This window comes from Martes martes (assembly GCF_963455335.1).
Source record: "Martes martes genome assembly, chromosome: 4".
Lineage (NCBI taxonomy): Eukaryota > Metazoa > Chordata > Mammalia > Carnivora > Mustelidae > Martes > Martes martes.
The window spans coordinates 58,282,255-58,297,996 of NC_137891.1; positions in this window are offsets into that span (position 1 = coordinate 58,282,255).

Here is a 15,742-nt window from a genome sequence, read left to right on the forward strand (position 1 = left end):
ACACTGAGCCAATCTAATCATACCACACAAGCTACCCAAAAGAAAGATCAAGAACATACTTGAAGTGAAATCAATCCCCTTTGGAACTGTGGGCAAAGTGACATAAACCCAGAAATTTGGCCGTGGCAACAATGATGTTGAAGAGAATGATATGCTTTCAATTTGAGGAGAATCAGTTGACCATTGGGTGGTAACCTAGAAACTATACAACATGTTTGTGTTTAATTGTTCCCAGAACAAAATGGAAAATCAGTTGGACCAAAATGTCCATGATTTGCATCTTTGTCAAAGTTCAAATATATATTAATTCTTTTCAAAACTTTGCCAATTACTCAGAAGTTGGCTCTTTTTGGTAGTTCTATAAATAGTTTTTAGAAAGATACTACAGTTAGGATGCCAAATATAATGGGGAGTATAACCAGAGCAAGTGATGTTTGGCTCCAGTAACTTGGAGATGGGCAAAAGGAATTACCTTTCTAAATTTATGATTAAAAATTTTGCCAACTAATTCTGATAACTCAAGCAATCTTAACCAAGATTTCTTTAACTGGACTGATATATGTTCATACAGATCACCAAGCCGTTCATTTAGCAGTTGAGATAAAGTCCTAATATATAGATTCTATTCTGAGACTCAGGAGAAATGACTTCATTTCTTCTTCACATACTTGTGATATTGGATAAATCCCTAAACTTCCCAAGTCTTTGACTACTTGATGTGTAGAGTAGGTTGACCACAGTCTTAGATAAGTCTTGTGTTGATACCTACCTTCATGAAGGATGTGAAGTTTTAAAAGTCTTCAAGGATGAGGAAGATTCTGATAGACAGAAATGTAGAGGAAAGCTATTGTTTAAAGGGATAACTCTAAAACGTGATCAGACTGTGAAAATAGAACCAGTAGTCTTGGTTCTGTTAAACCAGAAAATAAGGCTTTGCAAGGCCAAAATTAAGAAGGGAGACTGGAAAAATAGGTAACACTGTACTGGAATAGGCTCTGAAATTACTAAAGAATTTGAGCCTCATTCTATAGGCCATAACAGTCCATTAGTGTTTTGCTGTAAGAAAATAAAAACAGTAAAATCATGTTTTAAGAAGTTGATCAGACAAATATGTAAGGTAGACAACAGGATAAACTAAAAGCAAAAATATAAGTTGTGTTCTGAAAAAAAAAATCCTGATGTGACACAATGAAAGGCTAAATTAGAGCAGAGCAAGACTAGACAAACAGTGAATGCAAGAGATTTGAAGTGAGAGAATCAGAATGTATCAACAAATTAGATAAGATGAAGGTATAAAGAAGAAAGCATGATAGGTCTTCAGCCAAAATGGCTGAGAAGTTGGTGCAACAATACAACAAAGAAAATCTGGTTTGGGAAATAATGATGGCTCTCTCTGAGATGACGTTAAAAATATTAATGCCAAATGGAGATACTTAATAAATAGAAATTCACATCTTGTAACTCAGGAAGAAGATCCTGCTGTGTTAAGGATGGCAGTGGTGCAAAGGTAAGGCTCAAGTGTTTCACAACCTTGAAACACATTTGGATCAGGAAAAAAACAGACCTATAGAATATGAGAGAAACTAAAGTCAGAGAAGTCAGAAGCCAAATTAATTGTAGCAACATCTCTAAATTCAAGGTAGGAGGCAATGAATTGGAAATGGGAAAGCCAGACTGCATGGAGCTAAACTTAGGTGTGTATCAGAGAGTAGAAATCTCAAATATGGACTTATTCTTCCAAAATTTTAGGAAAGGGGAAAAATAGGGATGGGGCAAAGCCTGAGGATATGTCAAGTTTGTGGAAAGTTTTGAAGGGATTTTGGGTGGAGAAGAAAGAAGATTGGGAAAGATCTTATTTACAAATCCCCCAAAAGGAAAGAATATCCTAAATTAAGTTCACGGATAATTCCCCCCCATCATTTTTAAGCTTAGCCTTTTTGTGTAATTTCTTATCTCAGTAAAAGGCAAGCCAGAAACTTAGGAGTAGTCTTTGTTGTTTCTGTCATTCCATAGATCTAAATCTTTACTGTCAATTTTATCTCTTAAATAACTTCTCTTCTCCATGACACATCAGTCTATATAATAATTCTTCTCCTAGACTATTTCAGTAACCACTCAAACAGTTGTCCTATGTTCGTTTCTATCATCTCTAGTCTGCTCTATGTACTTCAGCCAGAATGATGATGAAATCCAATCCGAATCATGGCACCCCACTGCTTAAAATATTTAAATGTCTTCACATTTCCCTTAGAACAAATTCTAAGATTAAAACAAATTTTCATATGATCTACAAAGTTGTAAGTAGTTTGTTCCTGCCTCTTTGTTCAACTTCATCTTGTAATTTTCTGCTCCACACTCTGTGTGCTCCAGTTACATGATCTTCTTTTCTGTTATTTATATTGATCATTCTTCTAGTTGCCACAGGGCCTTCGCACATCTACCTGCTCTGTATAAAATATCCCAGATTTGCCTGATGATTGCCTACGTCAGTTTAATTGTCACCCTGTCAGGGAAATTTCATGGACCTTTCTGAGTCGAATACACTCTTATTATGCCATAAACTCTTCCTTTCTGACCCACATTAATATTCCTTTGTCAAATACTTACACAGTGCCCTCTCTATGACAAGTACAATTCTGGAAACTTGGAATTAACTGCAAAGTCCCTATCTTCATGAAGATTTTGTTCTAAGGAGGAGAAAAACAATAAATATGCAAAACAATGTGTCAGAACAGATAGTGTTAAATGCTTATGAAAAAAATAGAGCAAGAGGACAGAGAATTATGAACAGATATGATTTTGGATAGAGTAGTCAAAGAATACTTATAATTGAGAAGAAAGCCCTGAAGGAAACTTCTAGATGTATTTAGAGCTATGGTACTGTGTGATGTCACCTGAGGAAGAATCAGAGGAACAGAGAAAGCCCCTAGTTCTTGAAAGCATGGCACTCCACTGCTTAGAGCTTGAGAAATGAGTTTTGAGCAGCAAATAAGATAATAAAGAGAAAGGTAGAAAAACAAGAAAATTGTACCCCAGGGGTAATGAAGAAAGGAAGCATTTAATAAGACAGGATAATCAACTTCGTAAAATGAGGCTTTTGAAATATAAACTCTCTAAAGGCAGGGATTTTTTTTTTTCTGTTTCAGAGTCTAGAGGCTATGAAAGTAAAAGAGCTGGCATGTGGTTTATGCTCAGTAACATTTGTTAAATAATAACTGGTCAATTGGGTGAGGACCAAGACTTGGGCATTGATTTTAATAGCGTGGAGGTCACTTCACTGGTGACCAGGTCATGAGCAGTTTGGGTGGTGTAGTGTGGTCAAAAGTATGAGTGCAACAGGTTGAAGACACAGTGGGAGAGGAGAAAGCAGAGAAACCAAGTCTATATCTGTGTTCTTTATTATGTGTTTCCTATCTTAATTAGGAGGGCTTGCCATATACCCACCATGCCTGGTATATGGTAGATGTTGGATTATACTTTTATATAATTGAAATCCAGAAATTATATGAAATAAATACAAAAACTACAAACAGGAAACAAAGTAGGATAATTCTGTTGTTTCATGGGCATAAAGTACATAGTACAGAGGCAGTGTGGTATAAGATATAATCTAACAGACATGACAATTATGTATATGAAAGATAAAAGAATCAAAGTATTAGAACATAATAATGAAGATAACAACATGCAAAAGCTGAAATGAGGAGCTAGGTATGAGGAAAAATACAAATATTATTTTGAACTGCAGAGTTTAAGGACTGGATGCAGTATAATACAATTTTTAAAAAGCGTGAGACTGAGCAAAGAGGCCTGGAGAGTATGCCCAACTCTATCAGTAAGTAGCTGTGTGCCTTTAGGACAGATATTCTGCCAGATCTCATTTTTTCTCATCTGAAATATGGGTGAGGCACAGTGGACTCGGCTTCTTTTGGCTGCAATAATCTTTGATTCTAGGAGAGGAACTTGTTTACAAAGATGACCTGCTCTAAGGGTAAAGTTGGTGCTAGAGTTGCAAATATGGGTACAATTAGCAGGAAGGTAATAGTTGGAGTTCAAAGATTATTTGAGTTTGGATGGTGGAGAGAGTTCCATGTGTCATTAACTGGCTCCACATGGAGATTTAACCACACCCTTGGCCTCCTTCCCACTGTTCTCTGACCTATTCACTTGGCCAGTGCTGACGGCGAAGGAGCCCACAGTTAGCAGCTGTTCTCAGGAGGGGTGGGGAAACCACAACAACTGACAGAAGAAAAATAAGGGACTAGGAAAATGGACACTACACCTAAGGAGAAGTAAGATTGAAAATGGCTCTCGCTTGAATGCTTTGAGCTGTAGAGGAATTTTTAACCTCTTCAGTTCATAAGATTTGGCCTCATGGCAAAAATTGTATTCAATCTGTTAAAAAAGGGAAATGTCTTTTCTGTACCTGTGTCATTGAGAAATCCACATAATTGTCTATTGATCTGTGGAGGTGGGCTTTATTTACATTTCTGTGACTGAGTGTTATTTGTTGAGTACAGACATAGATTAGAAATATTTTCAAGGGTGTAGCCACCTAGTTTGCCATCAGTAATTAAAAGCTAGCTGATGAATAAAGAGAACAGCAAAATGACCAAAAGAAATGAGGGCAGTGACAAGGAGAGGGAAGGGAGGTGTGCAATATACCAAACAAGTAAGTCTAGAGGAACTGGGAATTGCCAGCATTACATGATTCCTCAGAGTTTCAAACATGGGTTTGAATACCTGCAGGCTTTGCCTGAAAGTTTCCTGTCCTCCAGTTCACTATGTCTCACCAGTAGCAATGTATCAAAAGTAACAATATAGTGAGATGATAAATAATTGTCACTATTCATTATATGTAATTGTCTTCTAGTTGACTCATTAAAAAATCTTTCAAAATTTACCATATATATATATGTACATATATGTATGTATGTGTATCTATATATGATAGGGAAGTAGATCTTTTATGTTCCATATTCAGAGAAACATAAAAGAAAAGGAACAGGAATTTTCTCTGGGAACCATGTCATATCACTGATTCTGTGGGGGTGGGGGAGACTTTTGGCTGTGTGAAAAGCCTGGGAGAGATGCTATGGAAGCACATATAACTGACTCCACCCCCAACACCTTCTCTCCACATATACATAACTAGAAATGGTCACTTGCAATGGTATTACTGTACAAGATGGGAAGACAGGAGCTTGCCCTATTATCACAACCTTTATGCCAGCATAATAGCTTATGGCTACAAAAAATATTGTAATAGTACAATGATTAAAGTTTAGATGATAATTAAGGCTAAAGAGAAAAATACAGAAACAAGATTAGAGATAGCCCAGAGAGATAAATGTATTCATGAAAAACAAAGTAATAGGATAAAAGAGAACAATGGAAGATTATAATTCACTTCAACTTCTCTTTCTATTCAGTAAACATTTAAGGATATATTAAATTCTAGCCTCTGTGTAGGTCCTGGAATACAAATAAAAACAAGATACAAGTTCTACACTAAAGAAGTTAAGCTTTGGTAATTGAGCAGACCCTCAAAAAATATTGCTGAAATAGAAGGGAGAAGCCATAGAGGAAGAAAGGGAGGAACTGTGTAGCTGTTCTCAATGTTTTTGAACATGGAAGGAAAGTCTGGATCATATAGGCTCCTCTAAAAACTCAAGACAGATTGAATAAAAGTGGCAGTGAATCCAGGTCCCAGAGAACCCCCTTCACCCAAGAGATAATGGGGGGAGGGGAAGCTGTCAAAATTCATAAATGAGAGAAAGGCCATAGCATTTGAAGAGAGATGAAAGGGTGTCTGTCCTTTACCCAATCTCTATCACTTTGAAGAAATACTGAGGAAAGAGAATAGATGCAATCATGAGAATTTTTACTAACACCCTCAATTTGAAAGGAAGAAGACTAATAGTTTGAGTAAGCAACAGAAGTGTTGGGGAGAAAAACAGCATGAAAATAGAAAGGTCTATAAACCACTCTGGAATCTCAGTAAAGGGAGAGGAAACATACCAATACCTGGGTTTCATTTTTCAGGGCACTGTACTAGGCCAAGAGAATTTATCAAAGTCAATGAGAGTGAGTTATACACTCCTAGATGGTCTAGACTATAAGATATTTAAAGGTATCATGAATGAGCAGATAAGGGGCCTTTACTGTGGCTTCATTCCATACCCCTAGAGATGATGGCATTCATAGTATAGTAACAACAAGCCTCAATTTCTATTCCTTGCTATGCCTCTTGGTACACTTTGATTTCCTTGGGGGTAGATCTTTTGTCCGTACCCCTCGATGTACTTGTGTTCAGCTTAATCTGAGTATCATCCCTAGTAGTGACAGTGTCAAGAAACAGTCATACATACTATATCAGACCAAATAGTTGGTTTGGAGAATTCTCACTATTAAAATATGCCATATTTTAAAAAGTTGCATACATTTTTAAATAGGGAAGAAGGGGAAGGAAAGAAAAGAAGGAATCAGAATAGGAATTTTTTAAAATATATAATAGAATGCAATCTGAAGAAAAACTGCCCTTGAGAAGGTCAAGCTATAAATAACCTAAGAATATGAAGTCAAAGCTAGAACTCAAAAATATTTTTAAAAGGGGGAGATAATAAGCATTTAAAAGCATTACTGTGACCCCAAAAGTCCATTAGAAAAGCAAAGAACACGATAACCAGTCAAAATTCAAATTACCACCTTGGAGAGTAAGTATAAGATATAATAATTGTGGATGCGGAGAAAAGACAAAAATAGCAGAGTAATTAGAAAATGATAGATATAAAAGGCAACAAAGATGATCTGAGAGTGTAATTGTTACTATGGCTCAGAAACCAGTAGATCAGAGAAAAAGGATTCAGTATAAAATACATAGTTTTTATAAGTTATTGCATGCCAGTTTCAAAGCAAAAGGAGAGAAAGCAATACAAATAATTTTAAATGTTAGGTAACTTAGTAGAAGCACATTTTAATCTGAACAACTATTTCAATCCCCTGTTTTATTTTCTGAGAAAGATGTGAAATTATCAGGATTTCTCAAATTAGAGAAAAAAAAGTCCCTGGTAAAGATTCAGAGGAATAATTATCTAAAACTATTGTCTCCATCAACTAAATTCCTGTAAGTATCTAAAACTCAATGAATAACCAGTACATTCCGAATTCATAGCCTGTAATTTTCTGTCTGGATTTGACTGACCTAAAAAAAAAAAACTTCAAGACCAGAACAAATCCTATTTAATGGCTTAAAAATCAAATCCCCACTGTCAAGTCTTATAAACTATCTCTTTTTTTATTCAGTTCTTAAATTTTAATTCAGTTATGGTTAACATAAAGTCTTATATTAGTTTCAGGTGTACAATATAGTAATTCAAGAATTCTATATATTATTCAGTGTTCACCTTGATAAATGTGCTTTCTAAAATATATTTTTTAAGATTTTATATATTTATTTGACAGAGAATGAGAGAGAGAGAGAGAGAGAGAGAGAGAGGGTCAGAGAGAGAAGCAGACTCCTCACCACACAGGGAGCCTGATGTGGGACTCAATCCCGGGACTCCAGGATCATGACCTGAGTCAAAGGCAGTAGCTTAACCAACTGAACCACCCAGGCTCCCGATAATTGTGCTTTTTAATCCTTATCACCTATTACATCCATTCCCCTCTGGTAAACACCAGTTCTCCATAGTTAAAAGTCTGTTTTCCAGTTTGTCCTTTTTTTTTCCCCTATGTCCATCTGTTTTGTTAAATTCTCTTCCCTCTTTCCTACCCAGTTTAGTGTTTCCTACAGATGAGAGAAATCAGTCATGGCTACCGGCTTAAACACAAGTGTTTTCTCTTTACAAATTGTATGTAGCTATTTGGAGTTTAAAATAATATCAAAAACATAATTAATCATGATTTTATTCCCACTGCTCTTGAATGCTAAACTGAGGTTAATCGTTCTCTACAATATTGTGTGGTATTCATATAGTACCAGAGATGTTTAAGCATATTTTGAGAACCAGGAGAAGCATGATTGGTGTATTTGTGATTGTCAGTCTCCGGTCTTTCAAATCTCAAACCAGAGATTTCAATCTCAACTTTTATAGCCCTCTGAACTAAACTTTTACCCATGAAACTGGTCATGGTCATAGTCTTTTTTCATCAACAATGATCTCCCTTTGCTTCCTTTTTTTCCTGAGGTTTCACTGTATGATTCAAATAGCTATTTGTCCATTATGAGATTTGTCTTCCCACACAGCACAGCTGCATTCCCAGATCTTTCCAACCTTCTGCCCTAGCTCTGAATCTTTCTCTTGGCTCCACTTACTCCAAAGTCTGCACCTGTGTATTTGGACCCTGGGATCTCACAGGAACTGGAAATAAACATTTTATTTTTCATAGATACATCTTAGATTATTTTCCTGCTTTTACTCTATCACATGAAAAAGAACTAAAATATTAAAAGAAATGAATTTTACACCATAAAATGACTTTTAAGACTTAGGTAGAAGTAGTAAATAAGTTATTAAGACAAATAGTTCATTCTCTGAACTTTATAAAGAACAAGCAGTTAAAAGAAATACTGTCCTTCTATGACTAGTCAGAGCATAATTTACACTTACATGAAATGTAAATCATGGTTGGTTTTTCCAGATTATATATACAAACTACCTAGTAGTGAGCATGGCCTGTCTCCAAGAAGAAAGCACCCAGGGTAGAGCACTCACACTCATCTATCAACTATAGCTATTCTCTCAGCCCAAGCTGAAGTGCACTGACTCTCCATTAAAACCCTTGCTCTTTTGCCTCTGAGTGAGCTTGGATAGAAACCATTGAGCTACACACACTAAAATATAATATGACAAGTGCTGAAATAGATACCTCAAAATATTTCCCCTACTAGCATTTCAAAATAAAGCCTAATAAACCATTTCCCAAATTTGAGTCTTAATTTCTGATCACTGAATCAAGACAGCACTGTGAGAATATAAGTAAAATTCTGAATTTTACTGATTTGAGAAACCCAAATCTGGTGAGTATGTGCACTGAAATTTTAGCAGGCATCAGAATTACCTGCAAGAATTACAACAAAAAGAAATAAAATGCATCCAAATTGGCAAAGAAGTTAAACTCTCACTCTTGCAAATGATGTGATACTTTATGTGGAAAACCCAAAAGTCTCTACCCCAAAATGGCTAGAACTCATACTGAAATTCAGTAAAGTGGCAGAATATAAATCCATGCACAGAAATCAGTTGCATTTCTATACACCAACAATGACACAGAAAAAAGAGAAATTAAGGAGTTAATCCCATTTGTAGTTACACCCAAAACCATAAGACACCTAGGAATAAATCTAACCAAAGAGAAAGGATCTGTACTCAGAAAACTATAGAATTCTCAGGGAAGAAATTTAGGAAGAAACAAAGAAATGGAAAAACGTTCTACGCTCATGGATTGGAAGAACAAATACTGTTAAAATGTCTATGCTACCTAGAGCAATCTATATATTGAATGTGATCCCTATCAAAATACCATCAACTTTTTTCACAGAACTGGAACAAATAACCCTAAAATTTGTATGGAATGAGAAAAGACCCCAAATAGCCCAAGGAATGTTGAAAAAGAAAACCAAAGCTGGTGACATCACAATTCTGGACCTCAAGTTCTATTACAAAACTGATCAAGACAGTATGGTACTGGCACAAAAACAGACACATAGATCAGTGTAACAGAACAGAGAATTCAGAAATGGACCCTCAACTCAATGGTCAATTAATATTTGACAAAGCAGGAAAGAATATCCAAAGGAAAAAAGACAGTCTCTTCAACAAATGGTCTTGGAAAATTGGACAGCCACATGCCAAAGAAGGAAACTGGATGATTTTCTTACACCATACACAAAAATAGACTCAAAATAGATAAAAGACCTAAACTGAGACAGGATTCCATCCAAATCCTTGAGGAGAACACAGGCAGCAACTTCTTTGACCTCAGCCACAACAACTTCTTGCTAGACACATCTCCAAAGACAAGAGAAACAAAGGCAAAAATGAATTATTCAGACTTCATCAAGAATCTATAAAGAATTTATCAAACTCAACACCCAAAGAACAAAAATTCCAATCAAGAAATGGGCAGAAGACATGAAAAGACATTTCTACAAAGACATCTAAATGGTCAACAGACACATGAAAAAGTGCCCCACATCACTTGGCATCAGGGAAATACAAATCAAAACCACAGTGAGATACCACCTCACATCAGTCAGAATGGCTAAAATTAACAAGTCAGGCAATGACAGATGTTGGGGAGGATGCAGAGAAAGGGGAGCCCTCCTGCACTGTTGGTGGAAATGCAAGCTGGTGCAGCCACTCTGGAAAACATTATGAAGATTCTCAAAGTTGAAAATAGAGCTACCCTATAACCCAGCAATTGTGTTACTGGGTATTTACTCCAAAGATACAAATATACTGATCCAAAGGGGCACCTGCTCCCCAATGTTAATAGCTGCAATGTCCACAATAGCTAAACTGTGGAAAGAACCCAGATGTCTATTGAGAGATGAATGGATAAAGAAGTTGTGGTATATATGTATATACAAAGGACTACTATGCATCCATCAAAAAATGAAATTTGCAACTACGTGGATGGAACTAGAGGGTATTATGCTAAGCAAAATAAGTCAATCAGAGAAAGACAAGTATCATATTATCTCACTGATATGTGGAATTTAAGAAGCAAGGCAGAAGATCATAGGGGAAGAGAAGAAAATGAAACAAGACAAAACCAGAGAGGGAGACAAACTACAAAATAAATTTTTTTAAAGATTGCATTTATTTGAGAGAGAGAGAATGAGAAGGGGGAAGAGATAGAGGGAGAAGCAGACTCCCCACTGAGCAGGAAGCCTGACATGGGGCTTGATCCCAAGACCCTAAGATCATGACCTGAGCCAAAGGCAGACATATGCCAAAGCAACCGAGCCACCAAGGTGCCCCCATAAGAGACTCTTAATCTCAGGAAACAAACTGAGGGTAGCTGGATGGGAGGAGGTGATGGGATGGGGAGGCTGGGTGATTGACACTGGAGAGGGTATGGGTTGTGGTGAGCACCATGTGTTGTGTAAGACTGATGAATCACAGACCTGTACCCCTGAAACAAATAAGTTATATGTTAATAATAAAGAAAGCTCTTTGTTAAGGCATAATTGTCAAATGATAAATTGCAAGTATGATACAATTATGTATGCATGCACACACACACACATATGAACTCATAATCAAGGTAATGAAAATATCACTCAACCCCAAGAGTTTCCTAGCGCCCTTATATAATCTCTCCTTCCTGCCCCTTTCTGCCCAGCCCTTTTTCCTTTGCCACTGCCTTCCCAGGCAACCACTAATCTGATTTACATTTTCTAGAGTTTTATGTAAGTGTAATCATACAGCATATATTTTCTTGGTCTGGCTTCCTTCTCTCAACGTGATAATTTTCAGATTGATCCATGCTCTTGCATGCATTAATAGTTCATTTCTTTTCATTTCTAAGGAGCATTCCGTTATATAAACAACATGTGTTTTGCAATTCACCAGTTAATGGCATTTGTTTCTAGTTTTTGGCTATTAAAGGTCAAGTTGTTATGAACATCCATTACAATCCTTTTAAAGGCCATAGTCTTCTCATGAGTAAATAAAAAAGTAGAATGTATATATCATATGGTAGATTTAAGCTTAATTTTAAAAAAAACTGACAAGTGTGTTTGTTTCAAAGTCGTGCTCTTCTACATTTCCACCAACATTGTAAGAAAGTTCCAGTTTCTCCAATACTTGACATTGTCAGTCTTAATATTACACATTTGTTGTAGGTGTAGTGTATCTCACTGTTCATATTTTATATTTTCCTAGTGAATATTGATATTTAGTATTTTAATGTATTTATTTGCCTTCAGTATATCTTTTTTGAAGTATATGCTGAGATTTTTGCCCATTTTGAGGGTTTTGTTTGTTTGTTTTGAAAGTTGTTTTATATTGTCTAGATACAGATTCTTCCATGAGATATGTGATTTGCAAATACTTTCTCCCAGTCTGGTTTGTCTTTTCATTCTCTAAATAATTTCTTTCTAAAAGCTGTCATTCTTCATTCTGTTTAAGTTCAGTTTGTCAATGATGTCTTAATAGATCATGGTTTTAGTGTTATATCTTCACCTAACTTCACCTAAGGCAATGTTGTAGAATCTTAACCTATTATAATATGAATATATAATTTTGAATTTTACTGATTTGAAAACCTAAGTCTGATGAGTTAGATTTTGATGCAAATCTTAACAGGCATGAAAATAAACAGGATTTTTTAAAAGAACTTTATGGTATAATTGATAAAACAATTAACTACATATTTAAAGTATACAATAATATATGTGTGCACACCTAAATACTCATGAAACTATCACCATAATCAAGGTAATAAACATTCAATCAAGATAACAAACCTGTTGCTCACCCCAAAAGTTTCTTCATGCCCTTTTAAAATTCTCCTCTCGATGTTTTCTTTTAGATGTTAGATGCTTAGATCTATCCTCCATTTTTACTTAATTTTTATGCATGGTGGGAGTTAGACACTGAAGTACATTTATTGCATGGGGATAACCCAACTGTTAGGCAACATTTATTGAGAAGACTATCTGTTCATTGAATTGCCTTTGAGTCTTTGTCAAAAATCAATTAACTATACCTGAATCTATTTCTAGATTCATTTTTTTATCCTAAAGCCAATATCTCACTGTTTTGATTTTTATAGCTTTATAGAAATTATTAGTCATGTAGTATAAGTTCTCCACCTTTGCTCCTCTTTTTTAGTCATTGTGGTTATTCCAGATTTTTTGGTATTTCTATATGAATCTTATAGCTTGTCAATTTTTATTAAAAACCTGATGAGATTTTGATAGTGATCACATTGAATATATAGATCAATTTAGAGAGATTTGACATCTGAATATTGTTTTCCAAACCATTAACATGCTATTTCCAGTTTTTTCCATATTTCTTAAAATTTCTTTCAGCAATATTTTATAAAATTTTTTTATTAAAAAGTTCTTCCATCTCTTTTGAAAATTATTCCTTTTTTAAAAATATTTATTTATTTATTTGATAGAGATCACAAGTAGGCAGAGAAGCAGGCAGAGGGACAGGGAGAATCAGGCTTCCCGCTGAGCAGAGAGCCTGATCCAAGGACCCTGAGATCATGACCTGAGCTGAAGGTAGAGGCCTAACCCACTGAGCCACCCAGGTGCCCCTTGAAAATTATTCTAAAAGTACTTCATATTTAGGGATGTTACTATAGATAGTATGGAGTTTTAGTTTTAATTTACAATTGTGAGCATATAAAAATGCACTTAAATTCTGTGTATTAATCTTATTATCCTACAACCTTGCTAAACTCACTTATTAATTCTAGTATTTGTAGAACTGGCAGAATTTTTTCATAGATGATGATTTTTCTCTGAAAATACAGGTCTGCTATTTCCTTTCCAATCTCAACACCTATTACTTTTTTCTTGTTGTAGTACACTAAAAGTTTGAGCATGTTGTTAAATACAAGTGGTGACAGTGAATATCCTTACCTTTTCCCTGATCTTGTGGGGAAATAATTCAGTATTTCACCATTAAGTATCATGTACCAGTAGGTCTTTTAGAGATGTCCATAGTAGGTTGATGATATTTCTTTCTAGTTAGTTTGCTGAGAATTTTTTTTATCAGTACTAGATATTGGATCTGTCAATGACTTTTTACATCTAATGAGATGGTCACACGTATTCTTTTGTTAGCTTGATAACTCAAATTAGATTATCAAATTTTAAAACAACCTTGTTTTCTTGGGATTAATCCTATATAATTTTGATGTATTATCATTATTACATGTTGTTGAATTTGACTAAAATTTGATTAGGAATTTTTGCATCCATGCTCTTGGATATTGGAGGGCAATGTTCTTGTGAAATCTTAGACTAGTTTCAATGTCAGAGTAATGCTGTCACTGTAGAATTTATGGGAACATGCTCTTTTCTAATTTTCTGGAAGAGCATATACAGTATTGGTATTTCTTGATTAAATGTTTGATATAATTTCTTAGACAAGTTATCTGGGTCTGCAAGTCCCGTGTGGGAAGAATTTTAACTACAAATTCAATTACTTTATTCAGTATGGGGCTATTTGAGTTACCTATTTCTTCTTGGGTAAGTGATATTTAAAGTGGTCATTTCAGTCTTTGAAAGATACTTGTACATTTCCTGTAAGTTGTCAAATTTATTGACCTACTTTTAAAATAATCCTTCTTTTTTTTCAAATTTTATTTATTTATTTGACAGACAGAGATCACAAATAGGCAGAGAGGCCGGCAGAGAGAGAGGGGGAAGCAGGCTCCCCACCAGAGAGCCCGATGTGGGGCTCGATCCCAGGACCCCAAGATCATGATCCGAGCCAAAGGCAGAGGCCCAACCCACTGAGCTACCCAGGCACCCCTAAAATAATCCTTCTTTATTGTCCTTTTAGTATTTGTGAATTCTGAAATGATGTCACCTCTCTCAATCCTTATACTGGTAATTTATATCTTCAGTCTGATATTCCTGATCATGCTGGCTGAAAGTTTAGTTTTACTCATCTCAAATAATCAGCCTTTGGTTTTATTAATTTTCACCATTTTTTATTTTGCTTCATAACAAAATACTTTGAGTGTTATTTGCTCTTATTCTAGTTTCATAAAATGAAAGTAGAAGTAATTTCAGTTTTTTCTAATATATAGTGCCATAAATTTCCCATTAAATATTATTTTAACTGTACTTCAAAAATTTGATGTGCTGTATTTTCATTTTCATTTAGTTGTTTTTTGACCCACAGATTCCTGCAAACTACATTTATAATTTCAAAATATTCAAGGATTTTACAGAGATTTTTCAGTTGTGGTCTGACAACACATACTTGTATGACTTGAATACTTTTAAAATTGAGTCTTGATTTTTGACTTGGAACATGGTCTATTTGGGCAAATGTATAGTGTACCCTTAAAGGATGCATATTCTGATTTCTTTTTTTTTGCATGCACTTTGAAAATTGATTAGATTAACCTGATTGTTAGTGTTATTAACACTTTAATATTCTTAGTTTTTAAAATCTCTTTATCCTGTGAAGTGTTAAGAAAAAGAAGTTGGATCCCTGAATAAGATTGTAGATCTGCCTGTATCACTTTGCTATTCTGTCAGTTTGGTCTTGTTTATTTTGAAGCTCTATTATTAGGTGAATAAATGTTTAGGATTGTTATGTTGTCCTGAAGAAGTCATTCCCTTTATCATAGTGAAATAGTCCTCTTAACCCTGGTATTATTTTTATGCTCTGAAATAGTTTGCCTAATATTAATAGAGCCACTCTAGCTCTTTTCATTAGTGTCTGCCAGGTAAGCCTTGTCCCATTTTTTCAATTTTAACCTATTTGGGTCATGATATTTAAAGTTGGTTTCTTACAGAGTGTACATAATTGGATGTTGTTTTTTACCCAATCTGTCCATTTTTTTTGCCTTTTAATTGGGGAGTTTTAAATCTTTACATTTAAAATGATTATTCATTTGGTTGGATTTAAATCTACCATGTCACTATTCATTTTCTAATTGTTCTTTTTGTTGTTCAGTTTGCCCTATTTTTCTGCCACTTTTAGGATTGAGGGTTTTTATTTTCTCTTTTTCTGCCTAGTTACATTCTTTGTTT